Raw genomic sequence first — 24577 nt, forward strand, 5'->3', positions numbered from 1 at the left:
CTACCCAGCAAAGCTTCCTTTCAGTCTTGAAGCCGGTTGTGTGCACGGCAAAGCAAATGCACCGTACAGGTGGTCCTCTTAGCCCTTTTCAGAACAGTGTGCACCTGAAGTTAAATACCGACTGCAGGGCAGCTGGCAAGTGTGGGCCCAACACAAATACGGTGACTGAATTAGCACTATTGTGGTATTGCCTTTGGCAAAAAGCTCCTAGTACTTCAATTATAGCAATTATCTTGTTCTAATCTACGCCAGGTCTTCTCACCGCATCCGTGAACGAGATGATATTAAGTTATTGCTTCTTGTGGTCTGGGAGGTGGTGCAGTGGATAAAGCACCGGACTCGCAAGCATGGGGTCCTGAGTTCAGTCCCCGGCAGCACATGGACCAGAATGACGCCTGGCTCTTTCTCTCTCCTCCCGTGTTTCTCATTAAGAAATAAAAAAAATTTTTTTAAAGTTATGCTTCTTAGTATATATTATATAGAGAATACAGTTGTCGACACACGTGCACAACACCCCGTCTCCATGAGAGCTGTCTGCTGAGCACTGCCACCCCAGCTTGGGTCATTGTCCACTACCCTGTGCTAGGACACAGCCCCTCTCCACCCCTCCGCTCCCCTCCCTTCCCCAGAGCCCTTTGCTTCGGTGCGATACACCACGCCCAGTCCAAGTTTCTATTTAGGGTTTGTTGCTTTTTGTTTGTTTGTTTACTTTGCTCCAGATACTTGTGATGGAAGCCCATCCCTAATCTTGACAGCAGTACAGAACACATGAGAGATGACTTTTCAACAAAGACGACTTATCGCAGTGGTCAAACAGGGCTGCAGGTATCTCTCTGTCACTTTCCCTCTCTATTTCCACCCTCTCCTTCTCAATTTCTGTCTCTATGCAATAATAAATACATCATTTTTTAATTTAGAAAGAACGACCAAGTCCTAAGAATAACAGCACATGTCTATAGACCTTCTATTACTTTTGGCTCACGTCAGCTATATAGCCTGGAGGAATATTCCATACCATACGGAGCATTCTAGGACCCTGGTATGAGACATGTTTGGTTTATCCGTCTGTTTAATGTGCTTTTTTTTTTTTTAACTTACACTGCAGAAGAGACTAGTAAGTGCTGGGGAGGGAAGTGGGATGTGGACAGTGGCCAAAGTCAACAAGATACGGGATTGAATAGGATTTGGATGACAAGGGTTTGTACAACCTGCCCTCATGTTCCTCAGACTAAAATCAGCACATTTTTACACCTTAGAGCTCCATGCCTCCTGACTGAAACTTTTCGTTGTACCACGGGAATTTCTTTCTTGGAAAGGTATCCCTCTCCGAAGTTGAGAAATAAGGACAGCAAGGGAAACACGGAGCAGAACTGGGGTTGGGTTTGGAGTATTGCACCAAAGTAAAGGACTCTGAGGGGTGTCGATTCTTTGGTCCACTACAGGGGGCTGAAAGTGGGGCACAGACCTTTGGTGGTGGGAATGGTATTAAACTATATTCCCTTTAACTTATAACCTTATAAATCACTAATTCAGTACGCCAGGGGGGAATCGACTGAATATGTCTCAAGTTTTCTAACTGCCTAGATTTCAGTTCTGAGTATATAAAAATGGTGAGACAAGAACAGCTTACTAGAGACTCTCTCATCTGTATTTGTATATAAATTATATATAATTCTCTTCTGTGGAATACATTTACATGTATACAGTCCTCTATGTCTTTTTAAATAATGTCATGGTCTCTATACTACTTTTTAATCTTAGCTCTTTTTCTGTTGTTTTTTTTTTCATTCTTTTTATCATATATAATGCCTTGAGATTCTTTAATTTGTTATTTGTGTTCAAGGAATCTAGTTGCTATAGTTTTTGTCTGTTAACTATGGCCTGCACTGCTCTGAAAGACACCATGGGATGGCTTTGTTCATATGTTAAATAAAGAATTGAAACACATAAGCTTGTTAGAAGGGGAGGATTGTCAAACTGTGACTAAGGAAGTAGTGTTTTGCATGGTGGGACAGCCATTCGGGTCACCAGAGTTAACTCAGGAAGTAAACAGAAGGACGCTCAACACAGCAGAATGCTTCATTCCTTTTTCAAATCTAGTCCCTTCATGTCTTCTCAAAAGGTGTTTTTCTTCTCAGTGTGATGGGCCTTCTCAAACCGAAGGTAGGGATCGTGACTAGATGGATAGGTTGCGCAGGTTAGAAAGAGAAGGAAGAGTTGCTGATAGTGGATAGTTTGGAGAAAAGGGTTCAAGTGAGGGCTAGTGACTATTTTTCTAAAACAAACAAACAAACAAACAAAAAAAAAACCCTATGAACTATGCAGTTAAGCTCCTTCCTCTGTCTCTACCACAAAATATTCAATAAAATCATATTGTTAATTAATGCTGTAGTGAATGGGGTCTTTATCTCCCTCTTTCTTTTTACCTTCCTCCTTTTATTTCTTCCTTTCTTTCTTGACTGAGGTGCTGCTCAACTCTGGCATACTGTGGAGTGGGGGACTGGAACTGGGAGCTCTACCGCCTCAGGCGTGGAACCTCGCGCATTGCCACAGCGCTCGCTATCTCCCAACCCCGGGTTGTTTTCTTAATGAAACCACAAGAACTTCTTCCTGGGCAACAGCAGAGATGTCAAAAAATGTCTCTATGTCATCTTACTCAACTCACAGTTGGTGGTGGAGTTGCCCAAGGCTTCCTTTTGGCTGTGTAAGTCTCAAGTTAGTCATCTGGCTTTAACTCTACGTTGAGAACTTCATGTGAAAAGAAAGAACTGCACAGAGTTCTTTTTTTTTTTTTTTATTAAGAAAGGATTAGTGAACAAAAACATAAGGTAGGAGGGGTACAACTCCACACAATTCCCACCACCCAATCCCCATAACCCACCCCCTCCCATGGTAGCTTTCCCATTCTCTAGCCCTCTGGGAGCATGGACCCAGGGTCACTGTGGGTTGCAGAAGGTAGAAGGTCTGGCTTCTGTAATTGCTTCCCCGCTGAACATGGGCGTTGACTGGTCAGTCCATACTCCCAGTCTGCCTCTCTCTTTCCCTAGTAGGGTGGGTCTCTGGGGAAGCTGAGCTCCAGGACACATTGGTGGGGTCTTCAGTCCAGGGAAGCCTGGCCAGCATCCTGGTGGCATCTGGAACCTGGTGATTGAAAAGAGAGTTAGCATATGAAGCCAAACAATTTGTTGAGCAATCATGGATCCCAAGCTTGGAATAGTGGATAGGAAGTGTTAGGGAGGTACTCACTGCAAACTCTAGTGTACTTCTGCTTTCAGGTATATATTTTGCAGTAGTTTATGGATACGTGTGAACATAGGCTCTCTCTCACAGAAACTGGTGTATATCTAGGTTATGGGACTTTGTTAGAAAGTGAACTACCTGAGATGAAATTAGAGTGTACTATAAAAGGAAAGGTCTCACCCGAGTAATGAAGTTGAAGGGTTGTCATTCCACACGTGAAGTCTCTGGATACAGTCTGAGGTGAAGCATGTTGAGGTGGCAATCGTTGCTTTGGTTAGGTTGTGATCGGCGGATGCAATATTATTTGGTTTGGATTGGGATATGCATACGGGAAAGTGGGCCCTATCCAAGGGTTCCAGGACTGGGGGAAGTAGGGGCTCTATAGTGGAGATGTGAGGTTCCTGCTGTCTTAGGGTTCAAAAAGACAATCGATAGTTAATATTATCATCACATTATTTGTTAATTGGGTTAACTTTGAAAAGTCCCTTTGTTATGGTTTGCTGTACAGTACCCAGTATCTTGTATATAGCTGTGCTATTGGATGCTAGAGAGTTCTTATTGTCATGTTTCTCCCAGTACCTGGGTATCAGCTTTCCCAGGTTAGACAAATAAAGTGGTAATTCCAGTATGCTAAGGGAGACATTGAACTCAGACTGGGGGCATGGGCAGGAAACAGTCAGCAGATGTTCATCATTTACAGTCTTGGATAAACAAAAAGTTGGTATCAGGTGTGCTTTCTGAATCTTAAAATATATTTTGCTGGGGGTCGGGCAGTGGCGCAGTGGGTTAAGCGCATGTGGCACAAAGCGCAGGGACCAGCGTAAGGATCCCGGTTTGAGCCCTCGGCTCCCCACCTGCAGGGGAGTCGCTTCACAGGCGGTGAAGCAGGTCTGCAGGTGTCTATCTTTCTCTCCCCTTCTCTGTCTTCCCCTCCTCTCTCCATTTCTCTCTGTCCTATCCAACAACGAATTGCGTCAACAAGGGCAATAATAATAACCACAACGAAGCTACAACAAGGGCAACAAAAGGGGGGAAAAATGGCCTCCAGGAGCGGTGGATTCATGGTGCAGGCACCGAGCCCAGCAATAACCCTGGAGGAGGAAAAAAAAAAAATAACCCTGGAGGAGGAAAAAAAAAATATATATATATATATATATTTTTTTTTTTTTGCTTACTATCTAACCTTACTCCTCAATTTCTTTTTTTTTAATTGGGGAATTAATGTTTTACATTCAACAGTAAGTACAATAGTTTGTACAGCTCCTCAATTTCTTATGAGTGATTTCATTTCTAATTGAACTACAATGCATATTAAATTGTCATTTTATATCATAATAATACTAGTTATCCAAACGTCTTCGGGAGGGGCTTTCTTGTCTGTCTCACTTCTGTTTGATTTTTTGCGGCGTCTCTGAACTTTATCATAATTCATGATGTTTTGATATCCAGAATCACCACGGCACCTGTCCTCGGTGTTCTTCTCTATAAAGTCTCCCTTTTCATCATCACCAGTTCTTGCGCGTGAACAATTTCGTTAACCACTTCCCCTCCACCCCAGTCACTGTCCCAGGAAGCCACTGGTTTACAGTACTGTTGTTGACCATTTTACTTATCAAATGATTTCTGTTGGGATTTGATAGGTTGCACTGAACCCATATGTCGATGTAAGTGAGCTAAACTGGCATGTTTATACTCCATGTTTATTCTCACCCAGTCTTTGTCCTGTGGTGAGAACAGAAAACACTCAGGACTCTCATCATAATATTTTCTTTTTGTATATGTATTTTATTTATTTATTATTGGATAGAGATGGATAGAGACAGAGAGAAATTGAGAGGGGAGGGGGAGACAGAGAGGGAGAGAGACACCCGCAGCTCTGCTTCACCTCTCGTGAAGCTTTCCCCCTGCAGGTGGGGACCAGGGGCTTGAACCCGGGTTCTTGGGCGCTGTGATGTGTGCGCTTAACCAGGTGCGCCACTGCCTGGCCCCACCTCAGTTCATAATATTTGGTGGTGGAAGCACTCACTTGTATGCCAAGTTAAGGAGTGGCCAGTGTGAGCACATTCTTGAGTAAGAAAAAGGAACACTAGGGTTTCTGGGCTGCAGAGTCTGCAACATGATTTGGAATAGTAACTTGGTTAAGGCTCCAAATCTAAAACTTGATGCCTTTGCTCCTGTAGAAGCTTGACAGGCTCTTGCTTTGATTGTGACAGCATCTCTATCCTGCTTTGTTGTGACCAGTCAGTGACATCACGTTACACCTCACATCTAGTCCTCACTCGGTCCCTGCTTCTCTGTACTGGATTTGACATGTCAGTATACTGGATTTGGCGTGTCAGTGTACTGGATTTGGCGTGTCAGTGTACTGGATTTGACATGTCAGTGTACTGGATTTGACTTGTCAGTGTACTGGATTTGGCGTGTCAGTGTACTAGATTTGACGTGTCAGTGTACTGGATTTGGCGTGTCTGTGTACTGATTTGACGTGTCTGTGTACTGATTTGATGTTGTTTGTGTACTAGTTTTGATGTGTCTTTTGAATTCTGCTCCTGCCACCAGTTGTTTGGTTTTTCACACTTATAGCTCAAATTTCCTAGAAAAAGTCTTTGTTTGTTTTGTTTTTTTCTCACAGGTTTATTCTTGGGCTTCATGCCTGTACCAGGACTCCTCTGCTCCCAGCAGTTATTTTTTTCATAAAGAATGAGGCAGAGAGTGGTAAAGAGGAAGCGCGGAAGACAGAGAGGTACCTGAAGAACTGATCCACGGCTCATGAAACTTCCTTGCTTCGGGCGGTGGGCCGTGGTGAGCCGGGGCTTTGAACCCTGGTCCTCACTCATAGTAATGTGTGCGATACCTGTGTGCACCACCCAGTCCCCTAGGAAAAGCAGTGCTCTAGCCCAACGTTGTCCCTCCAGAACATAGCGATCCTATCACTGCGCTTAGTGGTCAGCTGGTCAGCCTCTGGAATGGCTGCTGCCTTTTAGTCACGTTTTCACTGTCTATTCTCTTGGCCGAAAATTCCTACAACCACAGAACAACGTGTCTGTGGGGACATGCCGTAGGCACCTGATGCCTCGAGACTACACCTCACTCATGACCACCGCCACCCTCAGCCCGTTTTGCCTTCTGCGAACACAAAGAACTGCTAAGATCTACATCGACGTGGGGCAGGGCTCCCTGCCAAACGTTTATAAGGGACTTGTGGACGTAGCCGTAAGTCAGGACTTGGCTGTCTGGCCCCATGGTGCAGAAGGAAAACAGGCTGGAGGGGGAGTCAGGAGTGAGGTGTGGTCTCGAGGCATCAGGGCCCTACCATATGTCCCCACAGACATGTTTCATGGCTATTGGAATTTCTGGCCAGGAGGCTGGGAACTTCTTCAGCATTTTCAGATCTCTCTTGCAGACTGTATCCAGTCAAATAATCCATTTTACTTTATTCATAACTCATCATTGTTAAATCCCGGAAGCCGAGAACTTGGCCTTATTCATCTTTGTGTACTTAGCACCCGACAAACAATAATTATTTGTGGAATAAGTGAATAGCTATGCTTTGGCATAAGAACACTAAAAAAGTTTTTCATTGCCTGCATTTGCTCAGAATTTCTAGACTTAGAAGCTAATCAGTTTAACAGCCTTTTATCTGTTTTTGTTTGACTAACTGCATTTTTTTTTGTAAAGTCACACACTCCTTTCGACATTCCAGAGTTGAAATAAGATATTTCTATCATAGATTTCAGTAATTTGCCATTGGTGGGGCTTCCTGGAGTCTTACCTCTTGTCTTCAAGGACAGTGACATTTCCGTACTGAGTAACAACCATTTCAGCAATGCACACCTGGCCAGCACTTGTCTTTCGCCTCGTTGACTATTCCACTAAGCATAGCTGCCTCTAGTTCTATCCATGCTCAAAGACCGGGTTCAAGCCCTTGCTCCCCACCTGCAAGGGGGACACTTCACAAGTGGGGAAGCAGGGCTGCAAGGTCTTTCTTTCTCCCTATTTCCTCCATCCGTTTCAATTTCTCTCTGTCTTGTCAAATAAAAAAGAAAAAGAAAAAAAAAAGGGAAAAAAATGGTTTCAGGAGCAATGGAGCTGTGATGCTGGGACAAAGCCCCAGTGGTGACAAAAAACCGAAAATGAAATAAATGCTTCACATAAATTATTCACTTAATCATCACTTCCACTGACAAGTATTATTATTTTCTTATTTTTATAAATGAGTAAACAAGGGTGTAGAAAGAAAGCAAGGGGGGCCAGGTGGTAGCACACTGGCTGAGCCCACATGATGTCATATACAAAGACTCGGGTTCAAGCCCGGTCCTCACCTACAGGAGGGCAACTTCACGAATGGTAGAACCGTACTGCAGGTGTCTCTTTCTCCTTCTCTGTCTCCCCCTCTCCTCTTGATTTCTCTCTGTCCCTATTCAAGCAATAAATAAATAAAATTAAAAAGAAAAGTAAACAATGGAGCAGACGCGTGAAAGCAGGCGGAGGGATTTCAGGACTCAGGCGCTAAGCCGCTATGGTCTAGAGGCTAATCACATCCTTCAGTGCCCAGAGTACTCCCTGTTCCCTTTTTACTTTACAGTCACACAGTGTTCTTCAGCGTGAATGTGACCTGTTACATACACTGCTACTGATGGGCAGAGGGAGTGTTGCCAACCAGGGTCATTACAAAAAGTAATACAATGACCAGCCCAGCACATAAACATAAACTAGGCATGACTAGATTTCCAGAGTGGAACTTTTGGGTAAAAGGATACATGCATTTGTTAACTTCTACCCAAGATGTAAAATTCACACCGACATAACCTGACATCACCACTAATGTGTGAGTGTCTGTTCATTGCCTTGCTTTTAGAAGCTGATCTAATTTTTAGTCTTTTTTAATGTTTTAAAAATATTTATTTATTCCCTTGTTTCTGTTGCCCTTGTTGTTGTATTGTTGTAGCTATTATTATTATTATTATTCATTGCCTTGCTTTTAGAAGTTGATCTAATTTTTAGTCTTTTTAAATTTTTAAAAAATATTTATTTGTTCCCTTTCTGTTGCCCTTGTTGTTGTATTGTTGTAGCTATTATTATTGTTGTTGTTGTTCTTGATGTCGTTGTTGGATAGGACAGAGAGAAATGGAGAGAGATGGGGAAGACAGAGGGGGAGAGAAAGACAGACACCTGCAGACCTGCTTCACCACCTGTGAAGCGACTCCCCTGCAGGTGGGCAGCCAGGGGCTCGAACCGGGATCCTTATGCCAGTCCTTGTGCTTTGTGCCATGTGCGCTTAACCCACTGCACTACTGCCAGACTCCCTTTTTAAATTTTTTAATTGTTTTTATTTAATGGATAGAGACAGCCAGAAATCAAGAGGGAAGGGGATGACAGAGAGGGAGAAAGACAGACACCTGAAGCCCTGCTTCACCACCTGCCAAGCTTTCCTCCTGCAGGTGGGGACCAGGGTCTCAAACCCGGGTCCTTGCACATTGTAACACACGTGCTCAAGCAGGTGCACCACCACCCGCACCCCCATTTGTTTTTACTAGAGCACTGCTTAGTTCTGGCTTATGGTGCTGCCAAAGATTAAACCTGGGACTTTGAAGTCTCAGGCATGAGAGCCTCTTTGCACAACCATTATGCTATCAACACCCACCCTAAGTTTTATATTCTTACTAGCCTAGTAGGTCATATAGTATCTCAGTGTAGTTTAAACATTTTGTTTTTCCCCACCTGAGATCCCAGAGAGCTTAAGTTCAGTCTCACCACTACTCTTTCCAGATAATATTGGGGAGATGATGATTGACAGGATACTTGTGGTCACATGGGTGCAATTTTTTAAATTCCCTTTCCTTTTCTTTTGTCAAGCCTTTTTTTTTTTTTTAGTTGTGACTAATAGCAGTTTATAGGATTATGATTTCACAGGGGATAGTTCCACACCATGGGTGCAAATTCTCATCTCCCCATGGAATTTTCATCTCCCCTTGGAATTCTCATCTCTCTATGGAATTTCTCATCTCCCCATGGAATTCTCATCTCTCTATGGAATTTCTCATCACCCCATGGAATTCTCATCTCTCTATGGAATTTCTCATCTCCCCACGGAATTCTCATCTCTCTATGGAATTCTCATCTCCCCATGGAATTCTCATCTACCTTGGAATTCTCATCACCCCATGGAATTCTCATCTCCCCATGGAATTCTCATCTACCTTGGAATTCTCATCACCCCATGGAATTCTCATCTCCCCACGGAATTCTCATCTCTCTATGGAATTCTCATCTCCCCATGGAATTCTCATCTACCTTGGAATTCTCATCTACCTTGGAATTCTCATCTCCCCTTGGAATTCTCATCTCCCCTTGGAATTCTCATCTCCCCTTTAATACCACCAACTTGTTTTCCTCTCTTTGCAGTATTTAGCCAAGAAAGATTCCTGTGTTAGAAGACAGTTTCCAGAAACTGTTGCCAAGTGTCATCAATGGAAAGAACAAAGCCTTCCCTTGCTCTGTAGATAATTCAACTGTTGCATGATCAACTAGGTCATCAGGAGTTCTCGACACATAACCAGTCTTTTAACTAATGTCATGTCTAAGGAGAAAAGTAGCTTTAGGGGTCTGGCTGAGTGCACATGTTACAGTGTGCCAGGCACTGGGTTCAAGCCCCCGGTCCTCACCTGCAGAGGCAAAGCTTCATGAGTGCTGAAGCAGGGCTCTAGGTGTCTCTCTCCCTTTCTACCTCCTCCTACCCTCTTGATTTCTGACTGTCTCTATCCAATAAATGAAGATAATTACTAAAAATTAAAAAGAGATTATTTTGAAAGAAAGAAGAGTGGGTGAGATAGAACAGTGGTTATGCAAACAGACTCTCATGCCTGAGGCTTTGATGTCCCAGGTTCAATCCCCCACACCACCATAAGCCAGGACTAAGCAGTGCTCTGGTAAAATAAATAAACAAATAAAATAAAAACTGCCTAAAAAAGAAAGGCTTTTATTTATTTTTTATTTTTTATATTTATTTATTTTCTCTTTTGTTGCCCTTGTTGTAGTCATTATTGTTTTTATTGATGTCATCGTTGTTGGATAGGACAGAGAGAAATGGAGAGAGAAGGGAAGACAGAGAGGGGGAGAGAAAGACAGTCACCTGCAGACCTGCTTCACCGCCTGTGAAGCGACTCCCCTGCAGGTGGGGAGCCGGGGGCTCAAACCGGGATCCTTACGCTGGTCCTTGCGCTTTTTGCCACATGAGCTTAACCCGCTGCGCTACCGCCCAACTCCCCAAGAAAAGATTTTAAATGCCACTTAGCTAGAAAGAAATAGGAGGATTCAATTTTTAGACAGACAAGGCAGGCAAGCTTGTCAGAGGCAAATCTGGGAAAGAAACAGCAGTGGGTTCTGAGGGATTTTTCTCTGGGTCATAGGTGCTTGGTCAACTGCCTCCTCATGTGTCTTTCATCTTGCCACTCCTTGGGCCCCTAGTCCCTACCTGTGATACCTCTGTCTTTCATCCAGACTGTTGCTAAGACTATCCCTGTCTAATCCCACATCCTTTCTTAGCTATTTGTAGTAAGGACACTGCCTAGGAGAAAGAGTAAGATGTCTAAAACGATGCTTTCTTCCACAGCTCTCCTGTCCTGATCTTACCTCGGTTTTCTCTATTTCTGTGAAGTGCTTGCTGTGCTGTCTCTCTTGAGCAATTAATAGTATATTTCTCAGATGTAGTTTTCAAAACATAAGGAGAAAGCTAGAAAGCCTCTGTACCTCCGAGTACAATCTCTCTGTTCCAGACATGGACGGCATGTTCAGACCATGGGTGAGGACTCTGTGCCTTCCAAATCCTCCAGTTCACTGAGAACCACTTACGAAGAACAGGGTGAGGGGAGGCACCGTTGTCAGTAGACATAGTCTTCCCAGTCTCTCACAACATCAGTGAAGAAGGCTGAGGACAGAGATGTCTCCACATAGACAACCCTGGCAAGAAGCCGCAAAAACACAGTGCTCCCTGGAAGTGCTGCCTTTGGACAAAGTGTCATTTGCTTAACCGGGCGAATACAGAGCTAGTAAGCAGACAGTAGCAGCTGTTCCTCACACGCAGGAGAATGTCAGCTCCATGAGGCTCTTTACCTGGCACTTCCTCCCTGTTAAGGTCCTAACTCGGGCAAGAGCATGGCCTAGGGCGGGTGCGAGCCACTGTGTAGGCCTGGTGAGCAGAAGAAAAAGGGGCTGGAGATGTGGTGGCACGGTGCTCCCCAGACACCTCCCAAACACTGGTGTTCCCAGAAGATTCTGAAAAATTGAAGCAATTCTGTGATTTTCTCCATCTATTTAATCTCATAGATCGCCTAAGTTGCCGGGGGTAATAATGTGCTGTTATGTTTGTTTCTGGGAGTTCTTTGTTTTTTTAAGATTCATTTTTTAAATTTATTATTGGATAGAGACAGAGAGGAATTGAGAGGGGAGGGGAGATAGAGAGGGAGAGAGACAGAGAGATACCTGCAGCCCTGCTTCACCACTCGTGAAGCTCTCCCCCTGCAGGTGGGAACCAAGGGCTTGAACCTGGGTTCTTGCTCACTGTAATGCATGTGCTTAACCAGGTGCGCCACCATCTGGTCCTAAGATTCATCTATTTCTTAATAAAGAGAGGAGCATGAGAGAAGGTGGGGAGAGAGGTCACTGTAGCGCACGGGGTGACAAACCTCCTTGCAGGTCCCAAGTCTCTTCCACGGCACCACCTCCTGGTCCCTGTTCACTGGAGTTTAGCCAGTGGGACTAATCCTCTCGGTGTACACTGAGATCTGACTGAATCCAGTGGTCGGACCCATAGGACGTCTGAAATGTGCTCTGGCTTCGGAAAGCCGAGAGCCTCACACTGCTGAAGATGCGTTGAGGACACTGGGTGGGATTCATCAGACTGGTCAATTAGTAACTGACTTCATTATTATTAAGATTTTTGCTTAGCGCTGGTTGACGGCAGAGTTGAGAGTTTAACCTGGAACCTCAAAGTCTTGGGCATTTGTGCTGTCTCCTCAGTCTAGCAATGGGCTTTTGAAGAAGTGATCTTCAGTGGGGGGAAGACAGCATCATGGTTCTGCAAAGAGATTCTCATGCCTGAGGCTCCTAAACCCCAGGTTCAATCCCCTGCACCACCATAAGCCAGAGCTGAGCAGTGCTCTGGTAAAAAGGCATTAATAACAACAACGCCCTTCAGGGACATGACCTAAAGCTGACTTCTCTCCCAGCCCTTCACCTGGCACTCTGACATTTCATGTGTCCCCTCAGGGTTCTGCCGCTGCCAACCTGCTCCAGCTCCTACTTGTCAGACCTCTGATTCCAGTCCCACAATAGGCCAAATTTCTGGACCTCACAGCCATTAATCGACTTGCCTGTCATGTCCTCCGCCCTTCTCAACGCCTTTTGATCCACAATCATCATCCTTGATCTGGCTGAAGCTTTGTCACGTTGATTCTGAAAGCTCAATGCTTCCCTTCACCCCACCACCATCTGCCCTTATGACTCACTATTTGGGGCCAAGGCTGCCACCTTGGCCTTGGCCTGCGTAAGCTGCCTTCCTTGGTCACAGTTGGAAGGCTTCTAGAGTCATTCTAGCTCAACCTCCTCATTTTTTCCTCTGTTGACATGACTAAAGTAGTTTTACTTACCACACTTCTAACACCAATTACATGGCTATGGTATTTTTCCAGCTCTCTGACACCGACTGAGTGTCTCACGATTCAACCCCATTCTGACACTGTCTACCTAGAATTAGAGTCAGGTCCTTAAGTGAAGGGTTAAGTCCCCAAGACTACCCTCACTTAGGATGCCCATCTCAATCCCCGGGTTATAATAAGTGCTTCTGACCAACTACCTGTAGATTCAGGGGTTCTCCTCAAGTTTAATTACTAGAGCAGCTTCCAGAACTTGGGAAAATATTTTGCTTACACTTGCTGGTTTGTTGTGAAAAATACTACTCAAAGGGGGCTGGGTGGTTAAGTGCACGTGCCATGAAGCACAAGGACCAGCCAGCCTAAAGATCCTGGTTTGAGCCCCCAGCTCCCCACCTGCAAGGAGATCACTTCACAAGTGGTGAAGCAGGTCTGCAGGTGTCTGTCTTTCTCTCCCCCTCTCTGTCTTCCCCTCCTCTCTCAATTTCTCTCTGCCCAATCCAACAACAAAATGGAAAAAATGGCCTCCAGGAGCAGTGGATTCATAGTGCAGGCACCGAGCCCCAGCAATAACACTGGAGGCAAAATATACATATACAACAAGGCCCTGCAGTGGCACTTCTGGTTAAGCGCTTACATTACAGTGCACAAGGACTTGGGTTCAAGCCCTGGTCCCCACCTGCAGAGAGAAGGCTTCACGAGTGGTGAAGTAGGGCTGTGATGGCGCTCTCTCTCTCTCTCTCTCTCTTTCTCTCTCTCCCTCTTTCCCTCTTTATCTTCCCTTCTCCTCTCAAGTTCTCTCTGTCTCCATCTAATAATAAACAAAATGAATATAAAAAATGAACAAAAACACAATTCCAGAACAGATACCTAGGATAAGGCATGAGATAAACTTCCCCAGCACTTTGATGCGCTGACAGCTTGAAGGCTTTCATTACACAGACAGGGGTGATTACATCATCGTCGACTGAGATGAAGTCAATCTCCAGCCCCATTCCTTAGCTGATAGCTGATAACCCTGACCTCTAATCATGTCTGGGTTCTTCTGGCGACCAGCCCCATCCTTCTACACTCTTGGAGATTCCAGACCTGGTCATCTTGTTAGCACAAAGACATTCTCATCACTCTCGAGCTCCAAGGAACGTTAGTATCTGAACCAGGAGCCAGGGGCAAAGATCAATTTTTTTTTTTTTACTATAGTATAGCGTCCCAAACAACAAGCAAACAAACACACACATATACAACCATGCACACACATGACAACAACAACCGACTCAACACATTGTCTGTTACATTTCTGAAACTAGAACTCAAGATATTCCTATTGAAAGGGGATGGGTGGTGGCACACCCGGTTTAGTGTGGGTTCAAGGACCTGGGTTCAAGCCCCTCATCCCCACCTCAGTGGGAAAGCTTCACGAGTGGTGAAGTTGGGCTGAAGCGATCTCTCTGTCTCTCCCTTTCTATCTTTCCCTCCCCTTACACTTTCTGTCTTTGTCCAATAATAAATAAATAAAGGAGGTGGTGCAGCTAGTTAAATGCACACATTACAGTGTGCAAGAACCCAGGTTCAAGCCCTTGGTCCCCACCTGCAGAGGAAATGCTTTTCAAATGGTGAAGCAGAGCTACATCAAACAGAAAAACTTCTGCACAGCAAAGGGAACCACCACCAAAATGGCAAACTAGGGAGTCGGGCAGTAGCGCAACAGGTTAAGCACAGGTGGCACAAAGCACAAGAACTGGTGTAAGGATCCTGGTTCAAGCCCCCGGCTCCCCACCTGCAGGAGAGTTGCTTCACAGGCGGTGAAGCAGGTCTGCAGGTGTCTGTCTTTCTCTTCTCCTCTCTTTCTTCCCCTCCTTTCTCCATGTATCTCTGTCCTATCCAACAACAACACATTAATAACAACAACGACAATAATAATAACAACAACAAGGGAAACAAAAATGGGGGGAAAAATAGCCTCCAGTGTCGGGAAATTGTAAGAAGCCTCACAAAGCACCCTGCATTCCTGATACTAGGGCCTATCTACATAGTCATTGTTTTGCCTGAGAGATCCCCACCCATTCCATTCCTTTGATCTATCTTCTTTCGACCCTCAAGACCCTCCCTGCTTCCAGGGTAATACTAATCCTACCAGTTAAAACCCTCGCAACAGTTGCTAAGGAAGTTTCTACCTTCCCAGCCCCCTTTTGCCTTTCTCCGCCCCTTTCCTAACCATTTCCATTTCCGACTTCCAGATCTGCCTTTTAAAAGGGCTCTCTGATCAATAAAGGTATTGCATTGCTTAGCACATTGTGTTTGGTTCCTGAGTCATCTCCCTTGTCGCTGAGTGACGTAGCAGCCCAGGCTAGCTCCGGTCACCTTCTCTCCAACCCAGAGAGTACGTGCCTGGGAAGAGGCACCCCCACGCTAGCCTGGCACTCCAGGAGCAGTGGATTCACAGTGCCCGCATGGAGTCCTACCAATAACCCCGGAGGCAAAAAAAAAAAAAAGACAAACTAAAAGAAAACAGTTGCAACAAATCCTCGATGAAAAATGGCAACATACATTTCTCAAATCCAATAGCATACAAAAGAGTAAAAGTGATACGGAAGACAGTAAACTGGTGGACAAATAAGAACACAGCGTGAGGCACATAGTTACCATTTATTTGAGGAACTAATAACTGAGGCTTACCAACAGAAAGATCGGAATCTTTAGTGGTCCGGGAGGTAGCCCAGTGGTAAAGCTCTGGACTCTCAAGCATGAGGTCCTGAGTTTGATCCCCGGCACACATGTGCCAGAGTGATGTCTGGTTCCTTCTCTCTCCTCCTATCTTTCTCATAAATAAATAAAATGTTTAAAAAAAAAAGATTGAAATCTTTAACTATCTGCATTGATCTTCTTCCAACTGCCACAGAATTTCAGGCCTAGTTCCAGGACTTCTATCCAATCTGTAAAAACAAAATACACATGCTGTATTTATATATATACAAAAATATTTCAATAATATTTTTCACTGATATTTTCTCTCTCTGCATGATTTTTTTAAAAGGGGGTTTTGCAAACCTATTCAAGTTCCATTTTTGCCTTGAACTTAGACAATAAACTCCCACAATAATATACTTCTTCTATTATTAAAAAAGAGAGATTTTAGACTTGCAAATATATAACAACTTCACCTGGTGTAGAAACTTTGAGTTTCTGCTGAATTACCCTTCAGCTCTCTTGTCATTTCTTTGAAATACATGATATAAGAAATCATTGATTTCACTTGACTAGACAAGTTCCCAGGTAGCAGTATTTATAGTAAGAGTCAAAGCTTCATGAAAATTAGATTCATTGACAAACAGGTCCTGGTCACTTTCCATTCTAGAGTACACAGAGACTTATAAATGTCCCTGGCCACAGTTATGAAGGACAGACTTACTCACAGGCCTAGGGCAACCGGAGTGGGGGTGGGTGGGGCAACTTTATTTATTATTATTGTTCTTATTATTATTGCCTCCAGGGTTAGTGCTGAGGCTTGGTGCCTGCACTACAAATCCACTGCTCCTGGAGGCTATTTTTTCCCTTTTGTTGCCCTGGTTATCATTGTTGTTATTGCTGTCATTGTTGTTGAATAGGACAGAGAGAAACTGAGAGAGGAGGGGAAAACAGAGAGGAGGAGAGAAAGACAGACACCTGCAGACCTGCTTCACCGCCTGTGAGGTGACCCTCCCTGCAGGTGGGGAGCCGGGGACTCGAACCGGGATCCTTAGGCCATTCCCTGTGCTTCCAGCCATATGCACTACCGCCCAACCCCCCCAAAAACAACTTTATAATGTGGCTTATGAATGGAATACTGTTTTCCAGGAACTGGGAAGTAATTATAAAATTTCAAGAGGGACAGGACTGCCTTCTAAAGCAGGTTAGGGTTTGGAATCAAAAGAAGAGCAATGGGAAAGAAAACGGACAAGGACCCTGCTGTGGGATCCTACAGCACTGTGCAGGGCTCTCCTGGCTACTCTCATATTCTTGGTGAACAACGTTTATTCCTTCTACATACATGGGAATCTTCTTACTTAGCTTGGATATATCTGACACGTTTCTTCCCAAATTATTTATAGAGCCATACACGTCAACAGAACAAGCAAGTGGCAAGTGGAAATTCAGACACAAGAACAGGAAGGGAAACACAGAGCAAAACTGGGACTGGGTTGGATGTTGGATGTATTGCATCAAAGCAAAGGACTCTGGGGAAGGAGGGCAGGGAGAGGGCTGGGGTGGGGTGTTGAGGTCCTGGTGTAGGACGGCGCAAAAGGACGTAAGTAGGGGGTGAGAGTGTTTTGCAGACACCTATCATGGTGAGATGAGAACTTGTGCCTCTGTGTCAGCTGCAAACCACTGAGCCCCTCCCTCCCTCCCTCCCTCCCTCCCCAGAAAAAGGATAGACAAGATCAAATGTACCTTCTGAATGGAGGGCACTGGGCAGAGTTCTGGGCATGCTTGACTTTTCTCCTTTGAGGAGGGTGAGCTACCTCTCTTCCTGGAAGAAGCGCAGAGACCTTGGGGATAGCTTTCCTGAGAACGGGACATTGTTTTCCAATTCCGTTCACTGTCACGAGACGGAAGAATCCAGCTTCAGGGATGCTCAGATGCCGCTCATGAGATCTGACCAAGAATACCCCTTGTCATCCATCCAAGTAGCACTAGTCACCCAAAGTCGAGTGAATACACTGTGGAGATATCCTTCACCTTCTTCTAAGATAGTCTTTGTTTTTCCTCTATCCCATTATAATTTCCTCCTTCCTCTCTCATATCAGAGGCATACAAAGTTAGGAGCCCATCTGAGTCAGCCAGAGGGAGTCACTGGGATTGGGAGAATGAGGCAGAAGAAGCAACTGGGACTTGACAGCTGAGCTGGAGGCAACCCATGCAGGCAGCCCATTCCGCTCTTGTCAGCTGAGTGGAGCCACATTTTCTGTGATGGGAGAGGAAACAGACTCATGTGTGGATCCGAAGTCCTTCTCTCCTGGCCTAAGAATCTCAGGAAAGGCTGCTCACGCCTCTCTACAGATGACCCACCTCTACCTGGACCAAAACATCTCATCCCCACCCCAGACCGCGGGTAGTAAATCCCCTTTGATTTTTTCATTCCGACATTTCCTATCTATTCCCTGATTCAACAAAGTTGGAGAGAGGCCTAAAGCAAGGAATGGGGAACGGTGGAGAAGAAGGCTCCTAGAGGTTCAGCAGGTAGTTTTGCGGGCGTCCTGTCCCAGAGAGTAAGGAAACTGAGCTCTCCTGCTACAGAAGCAGCAAGAACAGCAGTAATAGGCATTCAGCATGCGAGATGTCACCAGCACAAAGCTGAAGCCAAGGCTCTGGGTGGTGGTGCATTTGGTTGCACACAGGTTGCAGCGCACAAGGACCCAGGTTCAAGCCCCCGGTCCCCATCTGCAGGGAGAAAGCTTTGCAAGTGGTGAAGCAAGGCTGCAGGTGTCTCTCTGCCTCTCTATCTCCCCCTTCCCTCTTGATTTCTGGCTGTCTCTATCCAATAATAAATAAAATAATTAAACAAAAAAGTTGAAATCTGCCAAAACGCTCATGACTTCTTCACTTTGGAATGTCTCGTGTTCAGATGTTGAGCTTTCTGACTAGTTATGTTTTCTGCTATGTATTCCACATCCATCCTCATGCTCACAAAAGGTCTAGTGATGACAACAGCCCTCTTTCAAGCCAGTTTATCTCTTTACCCTGAATTCGACATGTTAATTTTTCTCAGTGGGCCCTCTGCATACTTAACTGAGAACACTTAGAGGTGTCCTGGCTGTGTGTGTTTCCTGCCTTCCTTTCTCTCTTTCTTTCTTCACCTCCAGGGTTATCACTGGAGCTTGGTGCCGGCACTATGAATCCACTCCTCCTGGAGACCATTTTTTGCACTATATTGGTAAGGACAGAGAGAAAATGAAAGAGAATGGGGGAAACAGAGAGAGAGAGAGGGAGGGAGGGAGGGAGAGAGAGGGAGAGAGAGAGGGAGAGGGAGATAAAAAGAAGAAGAAGAAGAAGAAGAAGAAGAAGAAGAAGGAGGAGGAGGAGGAGGAGGAGGAGAGGGAGAGGGAGAGGGAGAGGGAGAGGGAGAGGGAGAGGGAGAGGGAGAGGAGAGGGAGAGGAGAGGGAGAGGGAGAGGGAGAGGGAGAGAGAGAGGGAGAGATAGAAATAGACACCTGCAGACCTGCTTCACCACTTGTCAAGCTACCCCCTGCAGGTGGGGAGCCGGGGGCTTGAACTGGGATCCTTAAGTGGGTCTTTGCATTTAGTACTATGTGTGCTTAACCTGGTGCGTCACTGCCCGGTCCCCCACCTCTATGCATTTTCGTATCATCTCTGTACCTTGCTGGCCTAGTCCCTTGTCTGGCATAGAGAGATCCTTAGAGGGTGATCCCTCAGTATTTCACATTGGGCAAAAGTGACACTCAGTCACAGTATTTGCCGAAAGCTCTCGATCAATTATCACTTGCAATGCATTAGTCTAAAAATAAATAAAATTATCTCCACAGCCCAGAAGGTGGCATAATGGATAAAGTATTGGACTTTCAAGCAAGAGGTCCTGGGATTCCTGGAGCCAGAGGGTAGCTGGTTCTGTCCTCCTTTGTTTTGTATTAATACATAGATAAATGCACTTATAAGAGAGATGATTCAGTATTTGTCCTTCATTTTGTTTGATCCATGATGGTGAGCGGGAGGGTGGAAGAGAAGATTGGGGGCCGGTGACTGCCCGGGAAAGCATGAACATCCTCAGTAAAATCTAAAAAGTAAGTAAATCCTAACATCAAATGAAACTTTTCAAAAAGTATCCCTAAAGTTAAAAACAATTGTGCAAGACGGAAAGGGAAAACTGTCCAAGATAAAAATTCACACTGAGATGAGAACGGGAAGTAGGGAAGAACTTAAGTACAACTCTTCACTGAAATTATGAACCAGCTTTTGCAACAGAGTCAGAAGTTCAAACAATCATGACACATGCTAACACAAAGCTGTGCAAATAAGCCTGGGGCAAAAAAAAAAAAAAAAAAAAAAAAGGTCCCGGCCATTGGTTCCGAGCTCATGTCTGGAAGTCAGACTTTAAAGTTCATAGTCTATTCCTTTCTGCTCATTCCAAGCTCTAGGACCTTAGTTTAATGTTTGTTGTCAACTTCATCATTTGTAACAGGCAGATTCTACTCGGCCTTCCCTCATCTGGTTGTTGAGAACATTAAAAGAATTAATATAAAACATTTAGAAAAGTGTGTGCTACGTAAAAAGAGCTATATATATTATTATTAGTTTCATTATTGCTATTATGGTTTCCCCCTCTTAAAGCATGTCTCATGACAAGAAAAAGAAAAGTGAGACTGGAGGTTAAAAAAAAAAGTGGGGTAGATAGCATAAGAGTTATGCAAACAGACTCTCTCATGACTGAAGCCCCAAGGTCCCAAGTTCAACCCCTCACACCACCATAAACCAGAGCTGATCAGTGCTCTGATGAGAGAGTGAGAGAGAGAGAGAGAGAGGAACTGGAAGTCAAACGTATCCAGAAACAAATGCCACGGGCTGTCTGTGAGGATCAGACTGACAATCTAATCACTCGGAACTTTGTGCTTTCATGGACTTTGCTCTGATAATAAGCCCACAAAAGGCACACGGAGGGCCTCCATCCCACCTGAAGCCCCCTCTTCTACTTCCTGTCTGTGTAGAATGTCGTGCTTTATCACTAATGATAAATGATCAAATGCAGCAAAGGCTCTTTCACATACACCTTTTGGGGGAGTCGGGCCGTACTGCTGTGGGTTAAGCCCATGTGGCGCAAAGCGCAAGGACTGGTGTAAGAAACCCAGTTCGAGCCCCCGGCTCCCCACCTGCAGGGGAGTCGCTTCACAGGCGGTGAAGCAGGTCTGCAGGTGTCTGTCTTTCTCTCCCCCTCTCTGTCTTCCCCTCCTCTCTCCATTTCTCTCTGTCCTATCCAACAATGACGACAGCAATAATAATAACTACAACAATAAAGCAGCAGGGGCAACAAGGGGGAATAAATAAATACTTAAAAAATACACTTTTTAAAAATTTCTCTATTGGGGAATTAATGTTTTACATTCAACAGTAAATACAATAGTTTGTACATGCATAACATTCCCCAGTTTCCCATATAACAATACAACCCCCACTAGGTCCTCTGTCATCCTTTTTGGACCTGCATTCTCCCCCTCTACCCACCCCAGAGTCTTTCACTTTGGTGCAATACGCCAAATCCATTTCAGGTTCTACTTGTGTTTTCTTTTCTGATCTTGTTTTTCAACTTCTGCCTGAGAGTGAGATCATCCCATATTCATCCTTCTGTTTCTGACTTATTTCACTCAACATGAAATTTTCAAGCTCCATCCAAGATCGGCTGAAAAAGGTCAAGTCACCATTTTTAATAGCTGAGCAGTATTCCATTGTGTATCTAGACCACAACTTGCTCAGCCACTCATCTGTTGTTGGACACCTGGGTTGCTTCCAGGTTTTGCCTATTACAGATTGTGCTGCCAAGAACATATGTGTGCACAGATCTTTTTGGATGGATGTGTTGGGTTCCTTAGGATATATCCCCAGGAGGGGAATTGCAGGGTCATAGGGTAGGACCATTTCTAGCCTTCTGAGAGTTCTCCAGACTGTTCTCCACAGAGGTTGGACCCATTGACATTCCCACCAGCAGTGCAGGAGGGTTCCTTTGACCCCACACCCTCTCCAGCATTTGCTGCTGTTACCTTTTCTGATGTGTGACATTCTCACAGGAGTGAAGTGGTATCTCATTGTCGTCTTTATTTGCATTTCTCTGACATTCAGAGACTTGGAGCATTTTTTCATGTGTTTCTCAGCCTTTTGGATCTCTTCTGTGGTGAATATTCTGTCCAAGTCCTCCCCCCATTTTTGGATGGGGTTATTTGTTGTCTTGTTGTTGAGTCTGGCAAGCTCTTTATATATGTTGGTTATTAAACTCTTATCTGATGTATGACATGTAAAGATCTTCTCCCATTCTGTGAGGGGTCTCTTGGTTTGGGTAGTGGTTTCTTTTTTGGATATCAACTATGAAAAATGGGTAGGCATATCTGTCCAGATTAAACTAAAAGGGCACAAGGAACAGGAGCGTGATGGTGGAAGAAAAAGTAAAAAGAAAGGTGGGGGTGGGGTGGGGTGGGGAGGAGAGGGAGGAAATAGAATAGAAGAAGAAAGGGAATTAGCAGTGGTGCACCTGGTTATGCACACAGTAAGTGCTCAAGAACCCAAGTTCAAGCCCCTGGTCCTCACCTGGAAGGGGAAAGCTTCACGAGTGGAGTGAAGCAGGGCTGCAGCTGTCTCTGTCTCTCTCCCCTTCTCCCTATTTTTGGCTGGCTCTATCCAATAAATAAATTAATTAATTAATAAAGATAATACCAAAAGAAAGAGGGGAACCTTTAAAAAAAGGTATTTAGAGTGGTCTGGTGCCCCGACCAGCAGGGCAGTGAACAGGGGCTAGGAACCTAAAGACCTGGAATGACAGGGACAAGAGACACGAAAGAACGACAGCAAGACAGGACTCTGATCAAGCTGCAACATTGTATTGTGTTCACAGGCATTTTAAGGCTTTGGGGAAGGGGGAGCATGGGGGGAAGAGGGAGGCAGAGATGCTGGAGGAGGAGGGGGGGGAGCAAACTTCAAAGCGGAATGTTCCTTGCAACAAACAATGGCCGAAACCATGTTTATTACCACAACTGTGTGTTGTCTCACTTGATTACTGATAAATGGTTTACCTGAGGGGAAATGGCCTGCCCAGAGGGGAAATAAAACTTGTCTCGAGGGCTTCCATTGTTTCAAAGCTTATCATCTATCAAGCAGAGAAATGGTTCCTGGCAGTCTGGGAGGTGGCACAGTGGATGTAGCATCGGACTCTCAAGCATGAGGTCTTGAGTTCAATCCCGACAGCACATGGACCAGAGTGATGTCTGGCTCTTCCTCTCTCTTCTATCACTTCTCATGAATAAATAAATAAAATATTTTTTAAAAAAGGTAATTAGAGACTGAAGGTGAGTGAAATATGGTTAGTCATTACAAGGTCAACATATGGAAGTGGGAGATATATTTTAAAAAGGAAGAGACAGATAGAAAGGGATGGAGTGGAGGAGGAGGAGGAGAAGGTGAAGACAGACAGAAATAAAGGGGTGAAGAGAAGGCGGAGGAGAAAGAGGAGCAGACAGAAAGAAAGGAAGGAAGGGGAGGCTTGGAGAACAAGAAGGAGAAAGAGGAGAAGACAAAGAAAGGAAGGAGTGGGGTGTTGAAGAAGGAGGAAGAGAAGACAGACAGACAGAAGGAGAAGACAGACAGACAGAAAGGAAGGAGAAGGAGGAGACAGACAGAAAGGAAGGAGAAGACAGACAGACAGAAGGAGAAGACAGACAGTCAGAAGAAGACAGACAGAAAGGAAGGAGAAGGAGGAGACAGACAGACAGAAAGGAAGAAGGAGAAGACAGACAGACAGAAAGGAAGGAGGAGACAGAAAGAAAGGAGAAGACAGACAGACAGAAGGAGAAGACAGACAGACAGAAAGGAAGGAGGAGGAGACAGACAGACAGAAAGGAAGGAGAAGGAGAAAACAGACAGAAAGGAAGGAGGAGAAGACAGACAGGCAGAAAGGAAGGAAGGAGAAGGAGAAGGCAGACAGACAGACAGAAAGGAAAGAGAAGGAGAAGACAGAAAGGAAGGAGAAGGAGGAGACAGACAGAAAGGAAGGAGAAGACAGACAGAAAGGAAGGAGGAGGAGGAGACAGACAGGAAGGAGAAGACAGACAGAAGGGAAGGTGGAGGAGACAGGCGGACAGGAAAGAGCAGGCGGGCAGGGGTGACGAGACGGTGTGTGCAGCCCAGCGGCCGCTCGGGGAGCTGCAGGCGGCCGGGCGGAGAGGACACCGGCGGGCGGGCGGGCGGGCGGGCAGGTGGGTCCCCGCGGCGCCCCGTCCCCGCGCCCTCCGCCGGGCTCCGCCTTCCGAGTGCCGGGCGCCCAGGCCGGGCCGCAGCCGCTCCATGCTGGCGCGCGCGGGGCTCGCCGACCAATAGGAGAGCGCGCGAGCTGCCCGTCGGCTCGCGATTGGCCGGCCGGGCCGTGGTGAGAGATGGTGCGGTGCCCGCTGGGGGCGGCGGCGCGAGCCGCGGGCGGTTGTTAAGGCGACCGTTCATGACGTCGCGCCGCCACGCCTCCCTGCCCGCAGGCGATTGGCCGGCCCATCGGACGATCCCGCCCGATTGGTCGCCGGCCCCGTGGCGTCAGCCGCAAGTGCCTTCCGCTCCGCCGCTCCGTTGACCGGAGACGGTGGCGGGGCGCTGGCTTCCAGGGCTGGAGGCCGCGAGCGAGATCCGGCGGCGAGGTGGGCGGCGGCCGCGAGGGCGAGGGGTCCCGGGGCTGCGGGTGAGCCGGGTGGCGGCGTGACCGAGGCCATTGTGGCGGCGGCCCGGGGCTCGGGGGCCGAGGCGGGGCGGGGCGGGGCGGGGCGGCCGCTGGGGCATCGCGGTCCTCGCCGGGCTCTGCCGCACCGCCGCCGGCCGGCACCTCCGCTTTGCTCGGCCGGGGCTCCGTCTGCGGGTGTCCGGCCCGGCCCGTCCCCGGGGCTCCGTCTGCGGGTGTCCGGCCCGGCCCGGCCCCGGGGCTCCGTCTGCGGGTGTCCGGCCCGGCCCGGCCC

At 46.2% G+C, this 24577-nt stretch overlaps 2 protein-coding genes across 3 annotated transcripts in view; both read left to right on the forward strand.

Moving 5' to 3' along the window:
* The window catches only part of POLK (DNA polymerase kappa), a 358361-nt gene that overhangs the window by 161241 nt on the left and 172543 nt on the right, over positions 1-24577 (forward strand). The gene's annotated exons all lie outside the window — the stretch shown is intronic.
* The window catches only part of HMGCR (3-hydroxy-3-methylglutaryl-CoA reductase), a 28413-nt gene continuing 27985 nt past the window's right edge, over positions 24150-24577 (forward strand). The window contains exon 1 of one of the 2 annotated variants that reach the window (XM_060201040.1): positions 24150-24265. The gene's annotated coding sequence lies outside the window, so the exon portion shown is untranslated. Of the gene's footprint in view, positions 24307-24577 lie in introns of both variants that reach the window. The other variant, XM_060201042.1, reaches the window with a different exon arrangement.

The sequence above is a fragment of the Erinaceus europaeus genome, chromosome 11, assembly GCF_950295315.1.
Source record: "Erinaceus europaeus chromosome 11, mEriEur2.1, whole genome shotgun sequence".
Classification (NCBI taxonomy): domain Eukaryota; kingdom Metazoa; phylum Chordata; class Mammalia; order Eulipotyphla; family Erinaceidae; genus Erinaceus; species Erinaceus europaeus.